The 9,461-nt window shown below is 36.1% G+C and overlaps 1 pseudogene; it reads left to right on the top strand.

The window, feature by feature from the left end:
• The first annotated feature begins 752 nt into the window (after nucleotides 1-752).
• On the top strand, nucleotides 753-9,125 carry LOC150034582 (uncharacterized; annotated as a pseudogene).
• The last annotated feature ends 336 nt before the right edge of the window (nucleotides 9,126-9,461 follow it).

Genomic DNA, 9,461 nt, shown 5'->3' with positions numbered 1-9,461 from the left:
AAGTGTCCTAAACAAGCATGTTTGGCTAAAGGAATATATATTAAATATCATATAAGTGAAAATCCATATTATTTTAAAAAGTTGTAGAGAAAGAAAAAGGAAAACACAAAATAAGGAAGTTCACTTATTAGTTTGACACGTGGCGATTTATCCTTGAATTTGGGAAGCGACAGGAAGATTAAAAGGGAAAGAAACTTCGAAAGTTTGGTTTTGGCAATCTACATGAGAAAATTTAGTGAAAGCAGTGCCATTTGAAAGCTGGGAGAATCTAGATTTCAAAGTTGTCTTGCCGGAGAAAGATGGCAGGAGAAGAAGAATGGAAAGTGATGAAATTACAGAAGAGACAAAATCTCAGGTTAATCAGGACCCGAGGTAAAGATTGGGATCTCTGGGCCAAATTATAAGGAATTTGTGGCTGAAATTTTAAGATAAGAAATTAACTCAATTCTAAACATGTTTGTAGAAGGAAGTTTCTTCAAAAGAGGTCTGAATTTTGAGTTATGAATTTTTAAAATTGTAACAGAGAACCTGTGCATAAGCAGACAGCTGCTTGGGAAGAATAAACAAACAACTCACCGTGGAGATTATAGCGAGATTTTGTGAAGAGAATCTTGCTAATGAAGGAGATCTTGCTAATTTTGTGAAGAGGGTCTTGCTAATGAAGGAGATCTCGCTAATTTTTGTGAAGAGGATCTCACTAATGAAGGAAATCTCGCTAAGAATTTAGGCTGGTATCGCTGGCGTCGCTGGTAATGAGTATCGTTGGTGTTGCTCTAGGGGATCTTGTTGGTGTCGCTCATGGAGATCTTGCTGGTTTCGCTCATGGAGATCTCACTGGTATCTCTCATGGAGATCTCGCTGGTGTCGCTCTAGGGGATCTCGCTGGTGTCGCCCATGGGGATCTCGCTAGTAAGGCAATCTTTGATGATGAAAGTTCCATTAGTAAATGAACTATTTGAGGTATTTTGCTAAGAATTCTAAGTAGTTTAACCGGGAATTATATCTTTTTAGGCTAAGAAGAGCTAGAAGAGGCGTATAACCCGTTAAGAGGTCAACGAATTGTGAGTGACTATATGATGAATTAATGTTTTAATGATTTAGAAACTATGGTTTCCTTGAAGTTATTTCTCATGCTAAGTGTTGGAAACTATATTTCTTTGAAGTTATTCTCATGCTAAGTGTTTAAATGAAGTGCCAAGCAACGTATTTGTAAAACTGTCTCTCATGCTCACTCAATTCGGCTTCAAAGATTGATAAAAGCATGCGTTCTCTTTCATCTTCAGTTAGGGAAGGACCATCCCTATTTTGACCACCCGTATTATTGCTGTCCATGTAGACTCGGATTGTAAGTTGAGTTACTAAATTGGTGTCTACCATTTCACCGTATTTCATAATACTTCGATATATATGATCATAGACCACACGCTTCGGAATTAAATCATCATTTTCATAAGTCAAGGGGATAGTGGAACCAGTTGTAAATGTTATCTCCTCGGAATTGATATGATGTAAATATGTTATCTTTTCCAAATACTTTCAGCATGTTTAAGTAACTCCATTTTTATGATAAACTAGTATGATGGATGAACTAGTATGATGATTTGAGCACTAAGCCTTAGTGTTCAACTAAATGTTTATGACTAGTTTTACTTAAAACGCGATATCGAAGGACATATGAGAAGGTATCCACCCAACCAAATACCGAAGGACATTTGAAAAAGTATCTGACCAAATTGGTACCGAAGAACAATAGAGAAGGTACCGGACCAACTTGATACTGAAGAACATTTGAGAAGGTATCTTAACAGCTCGATACTGAAGGATGTTTGAGAAAGTATTTGAGTAGAAATACCCAAGGATACTGAAGGACAATGAGAAGGTATCCTAGTCAAGTACCTAAGGATACTGAAGGACAATGAGAAGGTATCCTAGTCAAGTACCTGAGGATACTAAAAGACAATGAGAAGGTATCCTAGTTAGGTACATAAGGTACGACGGTACTTAGTTATAACCACGTGCACGTAGGTAATACGACGTCGAGGGATTGAACAAAAGAGTTCTCCCCGGCTAAGGTTGACGTTGAGGGTTAGATTTAGTAGTTCACTCTCAACTAAGGATAAAGGTAGTCGTATCTTCTCATAGACTAGAAGGATAGTTTGGAATTGCTAATGCTTATGAATGTTTATCAACGCTGATGTTACTAATATATGAGTTTTCCAAGTATGTTTTCCATATCTAACACATGCTAATAGTTTTACAGGCTAATTCAACACGATTTAAGCCAACTTATTTTACAGAGTATAAAGCATGCGTTAGGGTTGAAACTAAGATTGGTGTGCTATGTTTATATACCTAAGATTGCTAAAGTACATACGTTGATATTCCTAAACACAATGAAGAGGAGTACTGAAGGTAAGAAAGGTATATGAATAAATGTACCTAAGGTGTTGACGGTACATAGAAACCTCCACGTACACGTGGGTAGTTTTGAAGAAGAGGCCAAGTATGGATCTCCTAGGCCATACACCAACAAAAGGAGGCTGAAATATGGGTCTCTTGGTCAATAACAGACGTTGAGAGCTAGAGCGATTTATGCCCGTTCTCAACTAGAGAATAATGATCTTTAATGGTGTTTAAGAGTGGTTATCAATGCTAATGTTTTAAGGAAATTGCTTGAGATGCCCATCGATATATTGAAAGAAATCGACGTAGGGATATCTCTTAGCCATAGTTTAATGTGAACAGGTCGAAGTAGAGGTTTTATACGACCATGGTTTGGCGTTGGGAATTAGAGCAATAAATGTTCATTCTCAACTAAGTTTCAAGTTTCAAATGAAATGATTTTAAAGGTTTTATGTACACGTTTGTTTGGTATACTTTAGTTTCAGTATTGTGATTCCAAGCTTTCGGTTTTGAGCATGAGATTTATATTTTATTAAGTCACTCACTGGGCTTCTAGCTCACGTCTTCAAATGTTTTCTTTCAGGTAGCGGTCAGTTCCCAAAGGATTATTCTGCTGCTGCTCTGCCACTCAAAGAAACAGGTTGAAGGAAGCGTAATTGAAGACCTGTATTAGTTAGTACACATGTGTCTGTCTAGTGACTAGTATTCTTAATAGGGCTCACTAGGTTGTATTATCTATGTAAAAGCAATGCTGCGAAACCCTGTAATGTAAATGTGTTAAGGTCTGTATTATTATGTATGTATTTAGGGTTTGAATATTATTTTAAGGTAAGTTAGGCAGTAAGTGCTAGCAAAAGGGTTGGTAACTACTGCAGTCACCATTCCGTCTAGGTTAGGAGGGTAATCTAGTGCGGGGTGTGACATAAACATTATAAAATTCTAATGATATGATGCTGGTTTATTTGGAGCCTAAGCATGCATAATTTAACACTTTGAAGATGTTGAATAGATGAAAGGCGTATATTAATCTAAAAAATATAAAATAAATCTTTAAACCTCCAATTTGGTACTTAATAGGTCCCTAACACATTTAATATTTTAAAAAAATTTAAAGAATCTACTAGACATAAAACTAAATTTTGTGTCTAATAGAAAATTGAACTTTAAATTTTGTGTCCAGTAGGCTTGTAAATTTTATAAGATGTTGAATAGATGAAAGGCCTATATTAGACACAAAATTGAAAGCTTGGAGACGTACTAAATAAAACATTTGAAAGTTGTTAAGACAATTTAAACGGTCTAGGGACCTATGTGTTTATTTTTCCTTAAAAATGAAAATTATGAAACTCAATGCTTAATAATACTTTGTACTTTATCCTTTAATCCAGGTTATTATTTTGGATTACAAGTTGGTTAGAAAATATTTATTTTTAAGGATGAATAAAGAATGGATTAAACTAAGGAATAAGTTATCAGTGGAGTATAGAGAAGGAGTATCACAGTTCTTAGATATGGCAAGATTTCATGTTAATGATTCCAGACGAATAAGATGTCCATGCAAGAATTGTATGAATTCAATTTGGGAAAAGATAGATATTGTGGAACGACATCTATTAACATATGGAATATCTCCTTCATATTGTGAATGGGTATATCATGGAGAGCCAATAAACTTATCTAGAAGTCGTACGAGTTATTCAATATAGGATATTAAAGTAGATAGTATAGAGAGTAATGCTGTCGAAGAAAATGAGATGTTGAATCTTATAAACGATTTACAAGTTCCAATTGAAAACGAAAATGCAAATGAAGGAAGGATTGAGAATGAAATGTCCTTTAATGGTCAAGAAAGAGATACCATGAACTTATTCGAGGATTTAATGACCGAAACACGTAATGAATTATACCCTGGGTGTTCGCAATTTTTGTCCTTGAACTTTTTAGTGAAGTTGATGCATATCAAAGTACTGAATGGCTGGAGTAACAAATCGTTTGACATGTTGCTGGAATTGTTAAAAGCAGCGTTTCCAGCTGGCACCTCTATACCTACTTCCTTTTATAAAGCCAAGCGAAAATTACGTGATTTAGGCCTAGGTTATGAGTCTATTCATGCGTGAAAATATGATTGTGTATTGTATTGGAAAGAATTTGCAGATTTGCAATAATGCCCTATTTGTGGTGAGTCTCGGTACAAAGTTAATGATGGCAAGGGTAAAAAAATACCACATAAGGTATTGCGCCATTTTCCATTGATACCGAGATTAAAACGATTGTTTGCATCAAAAGAAGGCACTTCTGACATGAGATAGCATAAAGATAAGCGAGTTGAAATGGAGGATGTATTGCGACATTCAGCTAATGCAGAGGGGTGGAAACATTTTGATCATAAATCCCCTCATTTCGTTTTAGATCCTCAAAATGTTCGGGATTAGCTTTAGATGGCTTCAATCCATTTGGAAATATGAGCACTTCTTATAGTATGTGGCCTATGGTGATAATTTCTTATAATTTGCCTCCTTAGAAATGTATGAAGGAAACAAACTTTTTCATGTTTTTGCTCATACCTGGTCCAAAATCTCCTGGAAAGAAAATTGATGTTTACTTGCAACTGTTGATTGAAGAGTTGAAAGAGTTGTGGACAATTGGTGTGCGAACTTATGATTCTGTTGCTGGTGAGTTTTTTCAACTATATGCTACCTTATTATGGATGATTAATGACTTCCCTGCGTACGTGACTTATCTGGGTGGAGTACAAAAGGTTATCAAGCATGTCCAATATGCAAAGAAGATAACTCGTCTTTTGGGATAAGAGGGAAAATATTATTTATGGCGACTCCTGAGATATAGTGGAAACATTTTGTTATGGTGGAGAGTGGTGAGTGAAAACACCAATGCAACAGAGAACGACCACATGAATCGGAATCCATAACGAGAAAGAAAGGCTCCATGTTCTCCAAGTGGTTGATCTTAGCGTGCTAACCGCAGCTGAATTTCGTATAGTGATAACGCTTTCTCTTTCTTAGTGCTCTGCCCCTCCCCCCCCCCGTATAGTAAGGGGAACTTTGGACATTATCTTCCAAAGAATCATAGTTGGCGTGGAAGTAGACAACATGATGGAAAAGTTGAAGTAGACCTCCACCAGTCGTAATGAATGGAAAAGAGATATTACAACAAATAAATACGCTAAACTTTTATATGCTTAGCAGACATCCATCAAAGCAAGATAAAAAAAGAAAGTGAATTCTAAACTGGACTAAAAAAAGTATTTTTTTCCAACTTCCATATTGGTCTAGACTATTGTTACGACATAAATTGGATGTAATGAATATTGATAAAAACATATGCGACAGTTTGGTGAGCACATTATTAAATATTGAAGGAAAGATAAAGGATACAACGAACGCTCGATTAGATTTACAAGATTTGAAGATAAGAAAGGACCTACACTTGATACAGGTCGATAACATATTTGTAAAACCACATGCAGCATACACATTAACAAATGGTGAACAAATTTCGTTTTGTAAGTATTTGAAATCAGTGAAATTCCCTGATGGATTCATATCTAACATATCACGATGTGTGAATGACAAAGATGGAAAAATTTTGGGGCTGAAAACACACGACTGTTATGTGTTGCTTCAAAGACTATTCCCTATTGGTATTCGAGCATACCTACCGAAGAATGTATCCACTACTATTGTCGAGTTGTGTACATTCTTTTGCGACTTATGTGCAAAGACAATATGTGTAAGTGATTTGAACAGACTACAAGCAGACATCATAGTCATACTTTTTAAATTGGAGAGAATATTCTCACCTACATTTTTCGATGTAATGGTACACCTGACAGTTCATCTACCATATGAAACCAAAGTGGTGGGTCCAGTTAGTTACTGTTGGATGTATCCTATTGAAAGAAGTTTACGAACATTAAAACAATTTGTACGGAACAAAGCACGTCCCAAGGAGTCTATAGCGGAAGCATATGCAATGAATGAATCATGAAACTTCTGCTCGCGATATCTAAGTGGGATTGAAACGAGATTCAATAGAGATGAACGAAATGATGTTAACATTCTCGATCACGAGATATTTGGTGAATTTGAATTATTTAGGCAGAGGGTACGACCATTAGGGGCGTCAACTTTACGGACGCTATTAGCGGAGAAAAAGCGTATTGCACATTGGTACATTCTCCGATGATTTCTTTTCACTTGCAATGGGACCTTCGTCTAAAGTGCGCTCTTACATTGAATGCATTGTTAATGGGGTACGGTTTCACATTGTAGAGCGTGATAATCATCGAGCTACACAAAATAGTGGAGTCCTAGTGGCTGGGGAGATCAGTGAGAACACAAGCGTGGATAACAATTTCTATGGTGTTGTAGACGAAGTATTAGATTTCCAATATGCGAACAGAAGTTGCGTTTTCTTGTTGAAGTGTAGATGGTTTCACACAGATAACAACAAAAGTAATAGAACACATGTGGATTTAGGATACAAATCGATCAATACATCACACTTTTGGTATGTCGATGAGCCTTTCATCTTTGCTATCCAAGCATAACAAGTCTTTTACATTGATGACATTAAACATGGTAGCAATTGGAAAGTTGTTCAAGTAGTCCAAAATAAACGAATATGGGATATATCGGAAGTGGATGATGTTGAAAACGCACAATTAGATTTACTAGAAATTGTTGGTGACGTCCGAGTGGATGAAACCATTGAGGAGGTTACTTTATGCAGAGTTGACGTTGATCCTACAGTTGTGGAAAGATCAATTATTGTACATGGCGATCATGACTTCATAAACAATGATGATGAAGAAAAATTATCTCCCAATGACAGTTCAAGTGCTGATGAATAATTTGAATTAGATTACGATGATGAGTAATGATGTATCTACTCAATTCTCTTTTTCTCTAGCTTACACATATTTATTGTTAATTTAATATTGTTTTCTCTTTTTTGTGTTTGTATAGATACGATGTCAACCCCTAATAGGCAACAGGAGGCTGATGAAGAATTCCAGGAGATATATCTAGGCAACACGATATCTTCTGTGGGTGGTACTTCAGGTTAGTATATTTTGAAATATATTGTGTTAACTTAACTGAAATACATCATAAACTGTTTTAAAATTTTCATTCTTCAGATAGTAGCTCAGCATCCAATCGGAAGAAACGAGAGCATTCGCAGAATATCAAGTTGGAAAAATACGTCCAAAAATATATAATCGTGATAAATGAGGGGAAGACGAAACCGATATCTCAACATTCGGTACGATTTAGTAATGCGATCAGCGTCGCCATGAGATCGGCATTTCCAATACGTTGTCATACTTTTGCTGAGGTTCTAAACGAGTTCATAGAATTGGCTAAGAGTCAATTATTGGTAAGTAATTATAAGTTTATTCTTTTACAGTCATGAACATCATCTATGCTAATTCTTTCCTCCCTCTTTTGCAGGCTCATTTTGAACTTGATCTGTCCAGTCAATGACTTAATCGTTTTATAGAACATCAAATGCAAAACTCCTTCAAAGAATTTAGTGCAGATTTGCACAAACATTACAGAAAATGTGGAGATCCTCAGCAAGCATGTGCCAATTTGCCTAGTTGGCTTAAAAATAGGCCAGAAGATTGGTACTTTTTGTGTGACCGCTTCGAGAGTGAAGCGTTTCAAGTAAAATATTTATGGCGTGTATCATTTGCTGTATTTACTAATACATCACACTATTGACATATTTTTTTCTTCAAATGTAGGAAATATTTGTGACGAACAAGAAGAATAGAAGTAAATTACCGTTCGACTATGTAGGTGGATCGAAGTCATTCCTGTAAATTCAGGCAGAGTTGCAGGCAAAGGAGGGTCGAGAAATAGGATGTGTTGACCTATTTAGAGAAACACACTCTAAAGGTGGCAAGTTTGTGAACGAGGCAGCTGAAAATGCACATGTAACATTTTTTTACTTTACTATCGTGTTTTTTTTTTTTCACTTTTAACTTTAGTCGTTCGTTCTTACCCATTTAATTATTATGTCTAGCATCAAATGTTGGAATTACAATCCAGCCCCACTCTAGAAGGTTCTCAACCACTAACGGGGGATGAAATCTATGAGACGGTTTTGGGTAGACGACCCAGATATTCAAAAGGCCTAGGTTGGGGCCCTAAGCCTAAGTCAAGAAGGAGTAGCATCTCATCAAGCTCGTCATCTACTCAAGAAACGGAGGCGGGAATGGAGGAATTGAGAGTCAATTTCCAACAGTCTCAGTTGAGGATTAAAGAACTTGAAGACGTTCAGAAAAAAATGCAAGAGAATCATGCAAGACAAATGGAAGAAATGAAAAAAATGATTGAAGACATGATACGATCACATAGAGGAGACCCATCAAATTAGGTATGATTACTACATTATTTAGTTGTCTAATATGTTACTATCCTGTAGTTAGGGTAGCAAAGTAGTGATGTCTTAAGTAGCTTTATGATAATTAAAGAATTGTTGGCTATCCTGTAGTTATGGTAGTCAAACAATTGGATTTTGATGTGTTTTTTGTTGGCTATCTTGTGTATTTATGAATGTTTACGAAGTTTAATGTGTTTGGGGGGGGGGGGGTGAGATTGGGTTAAACCATTTTGGGGATAAATTTGAGTTTTATGTATGTTGGTCATTGTTTACTCGTTTTGTATGTTTTTGATGTTCAGGAGGTTCCATGAGGTTCCATGTTTGTCGTGGTGGGTGGGTAGAGTTTCATTACCCCCGTCCTTGAACTTGGCTATCTTGTGTATTTATGAATGTTTACAATGTTTAATGTGTTGTGGTGTGATAACTTGTAGAAATACAAGTTATTTATGCTACCTTATCTAGATATTGCGGTAAAAAATTAGTAATTATGCGCCAATTGTATGAAAATTAGCCTAGTATGACAATAATTATAAATATTTGCAATTACAACCACTAACGCCAAAAAGATGGATGACAAGTCAAACTTTACTCTGTTTTGCAGGAGACCAAGTCACCGCTTGCGCTCAAGGCTCATGAGAAACCGCATC

The sequence above is a fragment of the Benincasa hispida genome, chromosome 8, assembly GCF_027475165.1.
Source record: "Benincasa hispida cultivar pf3 chromosome 8, pf3_genome.v1.1, whole genome shotgun sequence".
Taxonomy (NCBI): domain Eukaryota; kingdom Viridiplantae; phylum Streptophyta; class Magnoliopsida; order Cucurbitales; family Cucurbitaceae; genus Benincasa; species Benincasa hispida.
The sequence above is the reverse complement of the archived record's forward strand: the minus strand, read 5'-3'. Positions and strand labels throughout refer to the sequence as shown.